This window comes from Lonchura striata, chromosome 7, assembly GCF_050655825.1.
Source record: "Lonchura striata isolate lonStrDom1 chromosome 7, ASM5065582v1, whole genome shotgun sequence".
NCBI lineage: Eukaryota > Metazoa > Chordata > Aves > Passeriformes > Estrildidae > Lonchura > Lonchura striata.
In genome coordinates this window covers 33,483,366-33,501,488 of record NC_140709.1, presented here as the reverse complement: position 1 = coordinate 33,501,488, position 18,123 = coordinate 33,483,366, and the positions used below count along the sequence as shown (strand labels likewise).

The window sequence follows — 18,123 nt, the reverse complement described above, 5'->3', positions numbered from 1 at the left end:
GAGTTCATCCATCAGGTCCTAGCACAGAACTGGGAAGGATGACTGACAAGCTGCTTCTGTTGGCATGTTTGGTTTTACCATCTTCCTGAATGGAGGGTTTTGTCATGTACATCAGTGGAGTAGCCAAGAAAACAAAGAGCTGCTTCAGCTGACATGCAGCAGAGCACACTTTCCTAACCTCTCTTCCTTCAAATGATTGCAGTTGCCCCAAAGAACACAGTGAAGGCAATATTTTCCCACAGACATGAATAGATTACAGCATTTCTCTGAACTGCAAATTATTCTCTTCTTAGTTAATGATTAGCACTGCTGTAGGAACAGACCAAACACTTCAAATTCAGCTCTATATTTTGTTCTGAAAAACCCTTTGCATGCAAGGTGCTCTCCCTGGTGCTGCACTTAGGAAAACAGAATCACTTTTGTCTACTCACTGAGACACCAGAAAGCCATTTTAAACAAAGAGAGGGACCTGCCCATGATGAGCAGAAACAAAAAAGCCAAGTTTTTGCGCTACAGTACTTTTGGGGGACTTGCTTATTCCATTTCTCATGGTAACAGATGAAAACTGAAAACAATTTTCCATCTTCTGTCAGCACACGGACACCTAATAAATCCCAAGACACAGAAGACACACAGAGGCTTTTTCCTATTTCTTTTGGTTGTATAACTACAGGACATAGTTATGACACACTACTTTCCACTCTGCCCCTGAAGAAATTAAAGGCCAATAACATAAAACCCACAAAAGATACTCAAGAAAACACACTTGCTACATTTGTGTAAAATACAAGATATCTTTCAGGTGTCTGGTTGGCTGATACAGAATCTGTGATATTATTTCCAGAATGGCTTGACTTAAGAAATTAATTTGCTTAAATGGTTTATTTGCATAAGACTCTGAGGTACCTGACAGCAGGCAAAAAGCAGGTGCCACGCTGATCCCAAGGAACACTTGCCTGCCCACAGCCCCCAGCTATTCTCCCAGTTCCAGCACCTCTTTCTCTGCCCTGCACAAAAGACACTTTTCTTCATTCCCAGAAAGCGCCTGCCATGGGATGGCAGCCTGGGCCTTCTGCTGCCCACACAGCATGCAACAGCACTGGCACAGGAGGAAACGTGCCAGACCCTGTTGGCATCGTTTCTAACAGAATCAAGAAGGCCAAACTTGACACAGGATAGGTTAATGCCATGAAAAGCAAGCAGAAGTCATGGAGTCATGCTGTGTGCAATGTCTTCCCAAACATTAGCACTGAACCAAAGATGAAGTTCCTCAAAGCTGAGTCCTTGCACCATATCTAGCTATTTTAAACTTAGCATTACACTCCCAAACAATTTGACCAGCCTGACCAAAAAGAAAGCAAACCCTCCATCACACACTCACTATTACTGTCAGGGTCCAAGACCAGTCATAAATGAGAAAAGCATAAAGGCTTTGCTGTTGCTATGCTACAGATGTTGTTCAGTATCTTCATGGTGTATTTCTGACACTCGGGAGCTTGGTTGTGCTGGCTGCAACTGCATGTGGGTGCAAGTCTATAGAAATCAATGAACATAAGCAATTTCAGAGATAAAAAAGCATCTGGCCATGTTGCTTCAAGGCTTCTAGCACAAATACAACATGCACAATTGCATTCTGACATGAAGAGCTTCAGTACAGCAATCTTGAGCTTCAGCTCTTGCTTATGATGAAAATGCATAATTGTCAATACAAAGCACTGGCAGATTCAGTCTGAATTGTATTTAAAAGTCCAAGCTTTCTATCCCAGCTCCCATGGCCTACATATGAAACTTACCTCCAAATTTGCCTGAAAAAAGCACCAGCTTTTCACCCAAAGCAGTAGTTCCCCACTTGATGGGTTGGAGTCCACATGTTCTCCTTCTGAGTACATTTTAAAGCGTCTCAGAGGCATGCACCCCTGCTCTAATTAGAAACAAAATACTACAATTTTATACACGTCTGCCCATACTGTTATTGTTTGCACTATGAAGCTATTTCTCAGTTAGACCAGGGTAAGCTGCTAATTAAGATGTACAACAAAAAGAGCCACTTTGGTAGAAGAAACAAAAAAGCACTGCATGAGGCTCAGGAGCTTGGAATCTGATCCCAGCTGGGTCACAGACTTGCCTACTTATTGCCAGCATTAATTAATAACATTAATATCTTAATGTTCCTCATTTCCTCAGATGCAATCTGGAAACACTAACCGAGTCTCCTAATGGAGACACTTTGCACTTCAGGACTGGATCTCCAAGAATGCTCCTTCCTCACTGTCCCAGCTACAGAACAAAATACCTTCATAAAAGAGTAACATGGCATTTTTCTGACTTCTAAACTTGGCCTCCTCATCACAAGGTGAGCAAAGACACAGAACTGTACACTGCTGGGGAGCAGGGGCTTCCCTCTACCCACAGTCTTGGATGAGTTTAAACTCCTTTGTGACTCCTGCACTTCTATCTCCCACCTCACCTCCATAGCAAGAATTTTTGTGCAGGCACTATTCCCAGAGTGGTGTTTTTCCAAACCAGGTCCAAAAGCCTTCAGATGTAAACATTCAACCACACAGAGCCTCATCATCCACCTGGCTCCTAACCCCATCAAATATATTTCCATAATCTTTTCTATAGAAGGATTATTATTTAGTTCAGCAGATACCTCAAGGAAAAAATAATTACCAGAAGCTTATAAAGCTCTGGATTTCAAATGCAGCACCATTGTGAAACACTGAACTTCCCCTATCTCTGAGATTCTCATTCTGAGCGAGACAGCCCTTCCAAAAGCATATGAATAATTTGAACTCTTTCCTACAGTTCCATACCACAACTAAATCTCCCCTAGGAATGCACTTAAAAACTAAGGATTGAGGTTTTCACGTTTTCAGCCACACCATTCCCACCAACACATATTCAGATGATGGATTTTAGGAAGCTCAGCTCAAAGCAATCACAACAATAAATAAAAGTTTATATAAATTATATGATTTATTTATATCAATGTCTGGCAATGTAAAGCACCATGTTTTACAGCATTTGGATAACAAACCTAGGTGATGGAGAAACACAGCAAAGCACAAGCAGCCTCATGTGCCAGCAGTGAGTAAATATGGACAACAGAGATATGGACTTCTAAAAAAGTACTTTTCTCTTTCTTAATGAGAATCAAAACATTAACCCATCCCCTAGAACTGTAGAGTAGATCTGATTTTATCAGGATTTGAGACACTAGTCTTAACAGCCTAGGAATTATAAATTTTACAAAGTTATTTCAGTTACACAAAAATAACCACAGATGTAATACAGGATGTATGATTTGTACATTCTTAAAAGTGTTATGCTTGATTCATAGAATAAAACAACTGGATATTATATATTATATTATTTATATATTTTTTTAATTTATATATATATAAACACTGTATCATAATAGCAAAAAGGAAAATCAGTTCCAAGCAAAACCAAGCAAAAAAGTTTTAAAGTCAGTAACTCCTGTATTGACACATTGCTCAGACAAACGAAGTGAATTCTACAGTCCACCTTTCAAAGCATGAAAATCAAGAATTTGGTGAATGGCTTCCCAGAAATACCATAGGCAGGCTTCCAAGGTGAGAAGCAACACAAAAGCAAAAAGTGTATTACCTTTAGATGATGAGGCATGTTTATGCCTGCAGCATGTAAGAACTGGAAGAAACATAACTGATTCTTCCTATTACTGTAATCTCTTTTTCCTCAGGATGTCAACCCTTTTATCTTACAGACCTGGCCACACCAGAAAATCTGACAATGCCTTTAGGCAGAGCTCCAGTGAGACACTTCATACAGCCCTATCAGATTGAATAGCTTTAACCCTGGTTCTATTATTACTGGTACCAGTAGGAAAAAAGAAAACTACGAGTGACTTTTTTGGAAGAAAGACTTTTGACGTATCAATTGTTAAGCAGTAATGTGTCCAGAAACCCGTGAAGACGTAAGAAATTGAGATAAAAATCTACTAACAGGATATGAGTTCAGGCTCTAAGCAACAGAACAGCTTCTACCTCTGAGTGCTACACACACTGAAATGGTCTCTCCCCACCAATAATAAAAGACACTGAAAATGTAAAGGCATTACAGCCACTATTTTCAAATGTTGTAAGTGAAGCAAATCTTGCAGATAAAAACAGTTTCTTATATACCTGGGGGACAGGGAGAAAAAACACACATCAAAAAACCTTTCAGGAATAGAAACTTTCATCCAGATCTTCACCATTCACCTGCAAATCTACGTATTTTTCCTGCTGTGTAAAATAATTTCATAGATGTTTTCTACCTCCAAAGAGACTTGTCTCTTGCTTAATTTAAACCTTTCAGGTTAGTATTAAAGGGCATAACATTTCTTCAAGACTGTTTCAGAAGATGTCGTTGCTGCACATCACAAAAAAGTCTGGCTCCTACTCCCACTGAAGTGAAAACTAAAACTCCTATTTTCCGTTCTGGAGAAGGATCTAATCAAAATTGTTTATCCTATTGCCCTTCAACCTCTTGGTATGATAAACAGGAGGCAGTAAGGAATGTGGTTTTACCCCACTGAACAAAATAAGGTTAAGAAGTATTGTAAGGGCCTACTAGCTGGTATAGCAATTTATTCCACATCAATTAATGGCATCTCAGAGTGACAGAAGACTAAGCATTAAGTAAAAGCAGATGCTTGCAGTTCTACAATATGCTGTTTCCATTTAAAAGAGAAGTTGTGCGCCACCTGCTCCTTCCCTTTTTCTTTTTTTCCTGAAGACACTGCTGGCAATGGAATTAGCCATTAAAAAACAACCCACAGACATTTACTTGGTTAACTAAAATAGCACTCAGGAGCTACTGGCATCAATAAGAACTGCTTCCTCAGATACTTCCTCAATAAATAGTTTGCTAGCTTCTGGTTTTACATTTGGTGTTTGCTAGAGTGGTAACACAGCATTTGGCAGTACTCAGAAAAAAGCATCTTTATATGCCATACGTAATCACAGAGAATGAAAAGCAAATTGGCCCTTAACACCTATTTCTGTACATTCCTAATTCTCAGGCTTTGGATTATTTCAGCAAGTGGACTTTGGACATGTAACCCAAATGCACCTGAAAGAACTAAACCAACAATGCAGTTCTGCTGCTGTGCAATAACAACAGACTTGTGATGAGTTCAGTAGAGCCATGCCAATGAGAAATCTGGTCTGAGAGACTTCATACCACAAGCAAGAGTCATATGGGTTCAGAGTCATATGGGGGTGCCAACTGGTTTGTCTGCAAAAATTCTACAGCCACCACCTTCATTCAGCACCTCCTGCTTTTTTTTGTTCCCCTGGTCCCTATCCTACCCACAAACTAGGAAGACAACATCACACCAACGTCTTTCCTGCTTTTCTATTTCTCCCAAACACAGGGAGCATCACACAGTTCTGCAAGGCCACAGGCTGGGGCTGGCTGATGTCACAGTTTGATGGCTTCCCTCCTGAACTGCTGGATGCAGACTAATCGTGTTTTTCTGATTCAGCAGCAGAGATCTGGGCCACAGCCCTCCCACTGCCCTGGGCCAGCAGGATTGCCCACTGAGAGTGCAAGACAGCGTGGTGCTGCACATCCCAGCAAAGCGCTGCTGGGGGCAAACTCCACAGGAGAACTCTATGTGGAGAAACTCTCTCTCCCTCTGCCCCACACCCCACTGCAGGGCTCCTTCTTACAAGAGGAGAACTTGGAACAACAAGACAAGGAGCACTTCCAACAAATTGGAATGCTGGCAGGTATTTCTGGGACAAGATCAAGTTGCTTACAACTTCAACATAAATAGTGAAGGCTTAGTCTAAGTAGCTTCTGCCTCACATGAGTGTCTCTCAAAGAGATTCTCTCCAAAGGATGTTAGATGTAATGTCAATGCTTTCAACAGGAAAGTCAGGCTTTCTCTTTCCATTTTATTTTTAATTTTAGCACAAGGTGAATATCATACAGAAATCCTATCACAGAGAAAGAAGTAGGGCCCAAGGATAACATCCTGCTGTTTGACCACGTGGACTGTTCTCACTCCTCTGGGCCACACATGGCATTGCCTTCCTCAGGAACCTCTGCTGTGGGAACAATTTGAACTGCTGAATCCCTTTACACTTTCTGTTCCTAGCAGGAGAGAATGGTAATGGTGTGTACAGATGAGCAGCTCAGCAAAACAACTTGAGGTGCATAATCTTACACTGGGAACTAGAGAACCAGTATACCCTGGTAGGATGAAATTTAGATTTCTCCAAGAGATCAGGTGCCTTATTACAATTTTTTATTTGCTGGGCTACAGCAGATCACTTGTACAAGAGAAACAGCCCAGAACAGAAGCAATTTAAAGGCAGACATATTAAAGACTCCACAGCGTAAGTGGCGATCCCAGTTTTTGTATATTTAAAAAAAACCACAAAGACAAGTGTTCAGCTAGCTCTGTGTGTTTATAGGGCTTCTAAGAACACCAGCTCACTCATTTCTTTCATTCTACATAGTCTATATGTTTCTTCTAGAGTTAATGGAAAGAGAGAGGTTCGTCAGAAAATGGCTCAATCCCACATGACCTTCTATCTACAGTCTCTGCAAGAAGTGAGCAGGGTAAATACACTGCTTGCAAGCAGTAATGACATACAAGGGCCTAATGTTAGGATAGGTAATGCAGGTCTTCAGACTTCCAATAAAATTCTCTTCTGTTTTTTGTTCATACCACAGAGAAATTCACCATGAATAATACAGGCTTTGGTACCATTACATTTAGGTTGCTCCTGCGAAATATTCTAATAAAAAATAAAACCACCTTTTTGTTGCCTCTTTTTTTCCAGGTTCTCAGTAAAATGCAACAGTTCTGCTTACATTTAATATTTTCTTTTGAGGATTGGGGTTTTACTGCCCTTCAAGCATGAAAAACTAGGTAATATTTATGTTCAACACATGCCTGAGCTTGCAGAGACAAGCCTGAGAATGAACAGTCTTGCTTTCATTCCTCTGTGCAGGATACACTGCTCTCTGATGAGCAAAGAAGGTGCTTTGGGGCAGTTCAGAAAGTGATGCAACAGACTGAGACCAATAAACAGGTGAAGAGCTTCTCTGTGCCATTATATGGGTTGTGTACATGCCTAAGAGAGGGTTATAAGGAAGACAAGCAAGACAAAAAAAAAAAAAAAAAGAGAGAACTGAGTATGATCTCTGTGTGCCCTAGATTCACATGAATACAGAAAGAGAAGAACAAAACCTAATAAAATTGAAAAAGTCTGATGTGTTTAAACAGCCTTGGTGCAGGACTGCTCCTCTAGTCTGTACTGTGCATCCAGCTTAATAAAATTAGATTTAGACAACTGGTTATTCAATTACAAGAAGGTCTTTTGCTCTCCATTTATGCAAGAACACAGCTTCTATTGATAAACTGTGAGCAGCTCAAATGCAGCTGAAAGTACCAATATTCCAGGCACTGGAAGAATTGGGTTACTGCTCAATTCTATGAGCAGACAGGAGTTTACCTACTTCTTTCAGCTGAAGTTCACCAGCCTGCTCTGATTTTCCTGGTTACAGACATCAACTGTGATAAATCTTCAGTAAGAACAGAAAACACATTCAAACCCTGCCACAAAGACTACTGAAGCACAGACCAGCACAATGCAGACCGAGTTCTCCACAACTTCCCTGTTGCTCTTTGCAAAGAGCATCCACCAAACAGCTCTGTCTACCACTTTTAGCTCAGATCCTCGATTGCTCCTTCCAATTTAAGTCTTTGGATTTGGCCTTATTACAGCTTTGAAAGCTTTGGTCTTCCTGACCATTTCACTTTTTGCCTAATGATTCAAGTTCAATGACATGCAGAGGCTGACAAGGAGCAGATAAAAAAAACCTCATGTACTCAGTGAAACAGAAGAGAGTAAGACCTCTTCTCACTGGATAATGATTAATACCATGAGCAGGGTCCCTGGCAGTTTCCACTCAAGAACAATGACAACAGGAGCCTTGCTGATAAATTCTCATATCTCCCCTGATTCTCCCCACTGCAAGAGAGAAGGTTTACTTGACTGCGACAATTTTGAGAAATTCAAGTGGTACATCTGCACTGCAGTCCGTCACAGCTACAATAAAGTATTTCAGAGCTGGTGACAAGAAACACACTCTGAAATACCCAGCAGAGAGATTGCTGCTCTGCACTGAAACACTGCTGCTCACTCTCTGGCTGTGGACATGTCCTGCAGAAAGACCCAAGCCTTTACACAAAGGAAAAAAATATGACCTCCAAGAGAGAGATGTGAGGCTGCAGGAAGAGCAGCAATGTTGTCACCAGCAACCACCCCCAGCACACAGATACAGGCAACACATGTCCCAGTTTTTACTCCATTCTCCACCCTATAAAGCAGATAAGAATGAAGTATAGAAAAGGTAAAAACCAAACCCAAGAACAAAATCCAACTTCATCATGACTGTGCAGTGTCACCAGATAAAACTGGTGCTTCAAAACTTAACTTTTCTTGGAAGAAGAATGACTAAGTAATGCTTCTTCCAATAACCAATGGATAAAGTGAAAAAGGTATTTACCAACTTTCCTTGTGCTGCTTTTCACTTGAGTTAATCAAATAGCTAAAAGCTGTCTACACCCATTACACAATTCCCCTCTGAACAGGTAATACCAAGGGTGCAAGTGGGAAATCCTGGGATCAGCATCTTTTCTCATCTGGGCTGTGTTGCAAATGTGCACATCCTATACACAACCTCAAATAAAACATTTCAACGAAACAGAGCAACGAATCCTCAGACAAGGTGAGCATGTGGTGACTAACACACAAGTGATCAGCACATGTTGCAGGGAACTTTTTTTGCTAGCTGTGAACTCTAAATTTGAAGTGTGAAAAGAAAAAAATGCCAAGTCACAGATTCAACTTGCAGTCCTTGTACTCAGCAGCAGCAGCTCAACTCACAATGACAAGAGAACATTTCCTACAGAAAAGATGTCTACATTAAAAAATTGGCAAAAACCCCAATGTTTTTATTTTCACTTGTTTCCACCTCTGTGCCATAAATACCTTCACCATGCAGCACAGAAAAAGCATGTATTTTCTTTGTTTAAAACACCATTACAATACATAATTCATGTACATGCAGGCATAGGAAGAGTCCTGTCAAACTATTTGGGTTTGTTTGAACAAGCCCCAGAGATTCATTAGGCAACCCATCCCAGCAAAATCGAGATGCAGCATTTCCAGAGTCCTGGAATGGCTGATAGGACACCAACAAAAACAGAAAACCCACCTTGCAGTGTTGTTGTCACCTTGTCAGTCACAGGATATTTTATTTCAGGTTTCCACAATCTGAAACAAAACAAAAGCTCTCAGTTAGTGGCAGCTGTTAAAGGGAAAAGCTTTATTTTTGTTATATGAATTAAAGACTCATTAATTCCAACATGTTAATAAGAAAATGCCTTCCTTCTCTGCTTTTATTAACATGCAAAGTTCCACCAAATGCTCCTTTTCAGTGACAAGAACCTCTCTTGCCATTATAGCTTACATCCCTTGATTTGCATCAGATTATGTCTTACCGAAGAGCCCAAGACTTCAGAATGCCTGTTTTTGTAAAAAGTGAATATCCATGAAAAAGCTGATTCCTCTGAAGCACAGGCTACACTGTGGTGTCTGTTAGGATCACAGTTTCATAGAAACAACTAAATCCCTTCCTTCTTTACAGAAAGAAGATGATCTGAAGGCAGAAGACCTTTCATGTATCTGGATTCATTGGGGATGATTTGCCAAAAATTAGAAAATATGCTAACAGCAACAGCCCTAAGTACAAGAAGTCAGCAAACAAACAATGCAGATAATACAACCTAATTTCCCAAAAGCTTCCTTGTTGACAGGAATCCCACAGTTACACTGCACAGTAACACATGATGTGCTCACAAGCTGCAGACCAGACTGATGGGACCTATTAATTCAGTATCAGGCAATGTGGTATCATGTACCAGAGAAAATCTGCAACAGGGAAGTGCTGTGGAGCAGTCACAGAGAATTCTCTGGCACTACAGCTGTCTTACTGCATGAGTCTGGGCACCTCCTTAACTGCTTAGTGCTGGAGTTACTAAACATATTTTACAACGGGTATAATATCATCACAATGGCATAAACAAGGACTAATTACTGCTTTGCAAATCCCGGGAATGACTAAGCAAGGGAGAAGCACCCATAAACTGTAAATTGTTGGCATTTACAAATTGCATTGAATTGCCCAAGAAGGAAGAAGCACAGACTTCCCTACCCAGCTTCATGTCAACAACCAACAAATGGATCATTTTCCAGCCTATCATCTTCAATCAGCGTAAACCCTACCTGCAGAACTAACTTCTGCCAAAATGTGGGTAACAAAACTCACAGCTGGACAAAGCTATATAAGATACTCATTGCTTCACAGGGGAAAGATAGGGAGAAGATAATTGTCAGCAGGAATAAAAGCACCTTGTACTTTTAGTGAACTTTGCTATGGCCCCCCTGTACCCATAAGCATAGGGGTTGTCACTGAAAGCAATGGGAGTTTCATCTCTGACTTTACCAAAGCTAGAGAAGAAAAATATTTACAGAAAGGTAGAGAAAAACAGATTCAGTGTCTTGCCAAAGTTGACAGGAAGCAGCAGCTGAATCATGAGCAGAAGGCAAGGACCCCATTCCGACTTCCCTCTTTTAAGTATGGGGCAACTTTCGAAAAGCAGAAAAAGACTTAAGTCTCTACAGCACACTGCTGTCATAACTGAGGATGAAGATGGAGGTGTAACCAGGAGAGAGAAAAAAGGAAGTCAAGCTCAACTATTTCTTCTTTCCTCTCAACACCAGCAAATGAAAAGCCAGTTCTTACAATATACTGGCCAGGCATGGATCTTATTACATTGGTATTCCATGTGTCTTGAGAAGAAAATCAGCTGTAAATAGGTTAGACTCACTAAATGACATTTATCTTAAGTACCACCCCCAGGTGCAGAGCCATGCACCAAAGATTGAGCATTCTTTAGGAAGATGCCACTCATCCAGACACTGCTAGCAGTGGTCAGCAGAACACAACCATGTAATAACTCATGCATAATATTCCTCTCTTGAGCAAAACCCCATTCAGCAGCCTCCGATCTCTGTGGAACTCCCCAGCTCATACTCAAACCAAGGAATGAGGAGGAATGATCAAGCTTCTGCTGAGCAAACGATGGACAAGCACACAACCCTGGCACCTCCAGCAATCAGAATTTCCAGTATTTTACACCTTGGTCCACAATTATTTACTCCTTAGAGACTCCAGACTCACCCTACTATCTGTGGTCATAATAAAAAGGAAACAGACTTGTTGCTAAAATGGCCATGAAACACCAATCAGACACCTATTTACACTCTTGCTACGGTTACACTCAGTTAACTCTGCTTGAAAAGCATCAAGATTTTCCAAATCACAGCCCTGACTCATGTAGCCTGTGGTGAACAGGGGACATATTCTGGAAAAGACTACTAATAAAATGCCATGCCAACTGGTTGACTCAGAGAAAACAAGATTAGCACTGTGACATGCTGGCATTTTGATTTCTGAATACTTGCTGGATGATAAAATCAGGAGCTTTCTTTAAAAAGTCTACATTGAACGAAACTATCTACCCCTTTCCTGTAACTACAGTGGCATTTGCTAATGCTGTCAGCTTTTGTGTGAAGTTGGTGTTCCTGCAAGGAGTCACGCTGACAGCTCTGGTTACCAAAATCTTTCACTAACTGCTTGCCAGTAAGATCTCATAGGAAAATACAGTTGTCCAGTGTTTTCCATCTTTCAGTATACACCTGCCTCAAGGGATGGGCACATACTATAATGATAGCTGAGCTTATCTAAAAAATTCACTGGCATAACTAGATACCTCTTCCAACACCCAGGGGACAGTTCACTTCAGAAGATGGAGCTGGTTTAGCTAAAAGGGAGAAACTGTTTGGAAATCCGAAGGTGGAAGATGGATTGGGTAATGGTGATGACAAAATGCTAACATCAACTATTCAAATATAAAGAAGGAATGAATAGAGCAGATTAAGGGCAGTGAATCTCAAAGAAAAAGGACAGATTTTTAAAAACTGCACACAGGTCAGTAAGGCTTCATAGGAGGCCAAAAAAGTGCTAGAGTTGGAATAAAAATACAGAGAAAACCTATTTTAGGGTAAAATAAAGGTGGGACATCAACTGACTACAGTGCTGACCAGAGAAATATGTTTAAAGAAGGGATTCATGCAGGAAAGTCAACTTAAGAAGATTAAATCACACTTAAATTTTTTTATTATTAAAAAATCCCCAACCAACAGACTGAAACCAACCACACACTAATAGATGAAACCACTGACACCATGAACTCACAGGAAATAAAGGAAGGCCTAAAGCACTGCCTAAAAGCAAGTGCAGAACCACCAACCACCATAAAAAGGAAACTGGATGGTAACCACACAAGGAATTGGAGACCTGTCAGCCTAACTCAGGCTCTCAAAACAAACTGTGAATGAGTTATAAATATCTGGAAGACAGATGGCCCAAATCAGCAAATCTACTTCTGTAAAGAACCAACCAAAACAAACTGGTCTGACCCAGCTTTCTGTTACAATATAGCATATTTACTGGAAAAAGGCAGCACATATATCCTATATTCTTTGGGGGGACAGGTGGTTGAATGTGTGCTCAGGGGGTTAGGGCTAGTGAGCCTGAGGCTCAGTTCCTTGCAACACTGTGTGTGAGCAGCCAGAAAAAAAAAAAAAACACTAAGCTGAGTTTTACAAGTATTTCATCACATTGAAAATCACCCAAAATCAATGACATGGAGCTCACTGATCCAAAGTGCTGCAGCACTGCTGCTGCAGGAGCAGCAAAAAGGAAATGTTTGCACATACAGCTTCGCCCACCATCTCATCCGAGACCCAACAGGCTGAGCCCAGGTACACAACACTGCTCAGGCACTGCAAGCCCACATTCCTCTCTGCTGTGCTGGCTCTTAGGTGGAGACAAGTCACACCCCACAGAAATAGCAAGGTGAACAATTGAATATTCAGCTTCCACTGAAGAGGTAGCTCCTAACAGGTTCTCCAGAGCTCTTCTGTCAGAGCCATTAACCTCATACTGTTAAGTGTTGTCTGACACACAGACATGCCTTAGCCCAGGAGATAATCCTACCAAGTATAAAGCTAGCAGTTGTTCAACATGTCTGAAAGACTTGCAAAGACAATTTAGGCTAATCCAACTAAATTAGGAACCCTCTGAATCTGTCAGTTGCCTTCACTGGGCACTCAAAAAGAACCAGGTAAAGAGGACGGAAATATCCCAAGGAACCTGCTGCCACCAAGACCTGCATTACATTTCTTACAATTTCTTTCAGCCTCGTGCATTTACCATTCTTTGATCTGCCCACTGAAGATAATGGACAGTCCAAAATTTTGGTTGCACACCTGCCTGCAGGCAATTAAACTGAGCTGCAGGAGCTGCCTGTGGCTGCACTCTGAAGGACTTAGCCCTGAAGGTACACTCAACTAAATAACATTTTGGACTGTAGTTCACATTTGAAGCCTACTGGTTCAGCAGCCTGCCTACTGCAGACTGTGTGAAGAAAGAACGGAATAATCTTCCATTTCCCGAAACAGACAAATTTCAATGCTCACTTTATCTCTAACTGACCAATTACCATTTATCAATTAACTAATACCATTCCTCATCTGCTATGGTACTTTTTCATAGACTCTCTTACCACTTCCAGTGAAATGGAAAGTTTAATGAGTTCTAAAAGCCCCAGAATATTTGAGATTGTTTACACAGTTCTGTGGCTTGTAACTGAAGTGGCAGTAACATAACAGATCTGTGGGCACCTTCCCTGCTGTGCAAAGAGGGAGTAGATACACATTCAAGACTTTTAATGGAAGCCAAGAGCCTAGATTTCCAGGAGCACATACCCTTTCAACTTTAATCTGCCCGTTTCAGGGACTGAAATTCACACAAAAAGTACACTGAGTATTTCTGCAGTGAACGAGCCTCAGCGCTTCTGTTTGGTTTTCTAGATGATCCTGTTATCCATTTTTTTAATGTTTGAACACATTTTCAAGGGTGCAACTCAAAACACTGCAAGAAAACACGTAACTAACAAAAAACCTTGACTTTCAAGAGAGATCAGTGTCGTTACCATTCCTCCTATTCAAGTAATTCCTTTATCCTCATGACAAGGTTCTTCTGTTAGTATGAACCCGCAAATTTTTAATTGTTTCCCATTCTCATTCACAGGCAATGTCTTCCTCATAGCAGTTCTGATTTTCAGGAGTTTATTCAGTTTACCCAGCTGCAAGTAACATTAAACCATATTATTTTATTACCTGCTCTTAAATTTTTTTGATTTATTGGCATCAACACTGTAAGAGGTAACATGGTCAGAAGTTTTCTGTGAGGAAAAGAATTGCCCGAAACTTTTTTTCTTCTTCCATCGGACTTCATACTCAAAGGCCTGACTCCTAGCTAGCACAGATCAGCACAGCTCTACCAAAATTTCAGGAAATGCCACCAGTTCACAGGAGTTAAGAATCCATCCTGGACACTTGTGTCAGGAAACCACAAAGTGAGTTCTTTTCTCTACAGTGATGAAAATATGCTTGAGAAGTATCTTTGCTTTCTTTTGCTGAGAATCTACATGTTTCTTTAAAAAATCCTCAAGCATTTCTTCTGTTACTCTCACATGTGGTCCTGAGCCCACAAAGTTAATTGCAGCTTCACCACCAACCACCACTTTCCAACCACATCACCACACTCAGCCCTGCCAATCACAACTTTTCAAGAGGAAGTTCTAAATGAACAGTCTTCCTTCTCCTTTACAGGTTCCTACTATTTTAATGTCCAAACACCTCCTAGCCTATAATCTTCACCTTCCCAATTCTAGTACCATACAGCAAAGGATTAGTTATCCCTGCAAAGAAGGGTTACTGAAGCACAAAGAAATTATTTGTTGCGAGTTCCCTATAAAATCTTTGGAAGCATTTACAGACCTCAAGTCAGATGACATCCATCAGTCTCAGATGATGCTAAGAGTTCTCATCAAACAGGCTCATGGCAGCTACACAACCTTGATAAGTCTAGGAGCAGCACTAATTAAGGTTTAATAGTTTAAAAAACCCTCTTTCAATACCATCATAGGCAGCTTCCTTTCAACAAACAGCAAATCAAAGAATAAAATGCAAAGTTTCGATAATACAGGGAAGAGTAACACTCACTTCCAAAAATCAAGTTCAATTTAAGGGATACATATCAGAAATCAATGAGAGTTCTTCTGGAGCTTCATGTCATACACAGTCACATGAAGGATTACTTTGGGGAATCTTATTTTATTTAGATAACAAATAAATTCAATTTGTGGTAGTCTAGGCTTTTATTACTCAAATAGGGTGATATATAAATCCTGAATAAAGTAAGAAGACCCTGCCATCCCAGAAAATAAAAAGTTAAAGAATTCACTTTTCTGAGCAGTTTAAACTCCAGTTTCCTGATGCACAGCTTAGACAACTGTTTCATTCTCAACCTCTAGCCAGGTTCTGGTAACCAACCCCCTTCTCCACGCACAACTTACTCACACAGGGCCAGAACAGAGTGCTGACAACTTCACAGTGACCCCAGGTAGCTTCCACTGGATACCTACACGTAAAGTTACTCAGACTTCAAATTATTTTTTCCACCTCTACAGTGGAAATGCCTACTCATTCACTGCAGGGCTCAGACATATGAACTCCTAAACACATGATAATATAAGAATGACTGATACAGAAAAGTCAGTATTTTCAAGGCAGTCGTACACACTTCGCAGAAAAGAGAAAGAATCAAGATGTGTTCTGAAAATACAGGAGAAAGGCAAAAGTACCGAGTGGCTGTTCCCAAATGGAGGAACATGCACTTAATGAGGCAGGAGTGCTGCAGAAACAAGTAATAATGTGATCCCATAATTAAAGACTGCTTTGTAATATGTATGCAGAAGGCTGCCACAGAGACTGCACAAACACCCTTTTTTCCAGTGTTTCCTGAAATGAGCCATTTGAATCAGCAATGTTAAAAGGTTCCTTGAAGAGCCTTTTTTGATCTGTGATACATCATCTGATGTGACTGAGGTCGAGTGCATTAAGAATCTGTGTAACATTTTGTGCTGCAACATGACAAAAGAGGCACTGTCTGAGCTGCAAGGGCTGAGCAGAACTCAGTCTATTTCTACAGCCATACCAGAAACACATGTGGAAGTGCACAGAGCTTAGAATTCATTTTAAAACTTTTTAAGTAAATAGCATGTTTAAATTCTGAATGAAATATATAAATACAAAGTCCTTGGTGGCCTCCTAGACCATATATGAAAGAGAGTGGCATCACAGAAACAACACATTAATGACATAACCCACTCAAAAGGTTAATCAGGGAAGGCAAGGACACATTCTAGGGCTTTCTGTGTGCCTTACCAGAGAGATCTCCATTACAATAACAATGGCAAATTCCTTCAATCTGGTTTAGAAACCCCATTTTTTACAGATTTATTAACTTTTAATTAGTAGGCACATGCGTTACTCTAGTTCTAAATCATCCTTCCTTCGGAAGTGACATTATCTCTATTGTATTGGTATTTCAGTGAAGGATGCACTTTTTCTTTTCTTAAAAGGGCTGACACTCAGAAACACAATTAATGAGTAGCTTTGAATGTTATCTTCTTTTGAAACCCTCTATTCAGGATTGGAACACTGTAATTATAGGTGCTGAGCAAAGAGCTTGTCTAGGTACATTTCAAAATGATACATATATAACTCATCTTAAGCTTTTTTTCAAAATAGAGATTTTCAAACATTCAAGGAGCTTTCAAAATGCAGAGTTTGATTTAATAGCGACTGGTCACTCAAAGCAGATACACAGAAAACTGCCTCAATAGTCCTAAGAAGGCCACTGTGGCAACTATTCTATGAGCAAAAAAAGGAAACTGGACTCTGGCACAGCAAGCTGTGATTCTTGAAAACAGTTCCTCCACCACTTAAACAGTCCTGCTAACCTCAGTGGGTCTTATCACATAACCACACATAAAATCAAGACATACCAAGCACAGGGCTGAAGGAATCCCATGCAACATTTCCATTTACACTTTTTGGTTCTGGAATAATCTCTTTGACAGCCTATTTTTTTTCCAAAAGATACAAAGAAAGCACTTGTGAGCAGGCAAGTACAGTTGCAGCATTAAATAAATTAGAATGCACTTGTCAAAATTCTAGACAACATGTTAGTTTAAGACAGGGAAGGTGCAATGTTAACCTAACCACATAGTCAAAGACCACTTGAAGTCATTATATTCAGGATCCACATGGAAAGCAGACTGTTCATAAGCTGCACAAGTTCTGCTCCTCAGTATTTGGGTGTGCATGGACAGGTGTGTTTGCATGTATATGTCTATATGTATATATATATATAATATACACACACATACTGAGTAACTATGTAAACTATTTTCTAAGAAGAATGGAAAGCAGGTGGAAAAGGTAAGTTAACCAGGACACAAACATCTAAAGAGCAAATATATTAAAAATGAAACATTCTATTAAATTATAGTAGGTTATAAAATTATCTTCTGAACCTTAGCTTCTACAAGCACAAGACTGCCACTGAGTGAGAATTACCCCTTCCACTCTGAGAAGAAACCAAGAGCATCACTGATTTGAGCCTTCTGCTGTGTCAATTGATATGGGAAAGGCATGGAGCCACGGATTTCTTTTTTTTTTAAATCCTGCAGCATAGTAACTCTGACACCAAGTCCCTCAGTGTGCACTTCAGCCACTGCAATCTCAGGAAAAAGCCTTGTGCTGGCTGCCAACGACTAAATCAAGCTAATCAGCAATGTGCCGATGCATGCTGATGTCGACACTTCAAGGATCACAAAATATTCAGTTCTACTCACTAATCCTTTAATGCTGGTTCCCATCAATCAAAAAGCCCACTCTAATTACAGGTTTCAAAAAGCACCAGTAAGATCATTAACAGAGCAATGCAGAGGATAGCACAACAAGAAAAGGACTTCAGAAGCCAAAACCTTTCTATGCAAAGCCTGGTGTCTGTAATTTCCTCAGAAGCATC

General features: G+C 40.4%; 1 protein-coding gene across 41 annotated transcripts in view; it reads right to left on the bottom strand.

Annotated features, from left to right (window-relative positions):
• Positions 1 to 18,123, bottom strand: part of MAP2 (microtubule associated protein 2) — a 233,749-nt gene that overhangs the window by 174,172 nt on the left and 41,454 nt on the right. For all 41 annotated transcript variants that reach the window (XM_085585422.1, XM_085585413.1, XM_085585424.1 and 38 more), the window contains one exon: positions 9,268 to 9,326. The gene's annotated coding sequence lies outside the window, so the exon portion shown is untranslated. The remainder of the gene's footprint in view (positions 1 to 9,267; positions 9,327 to 18,123) is intronic.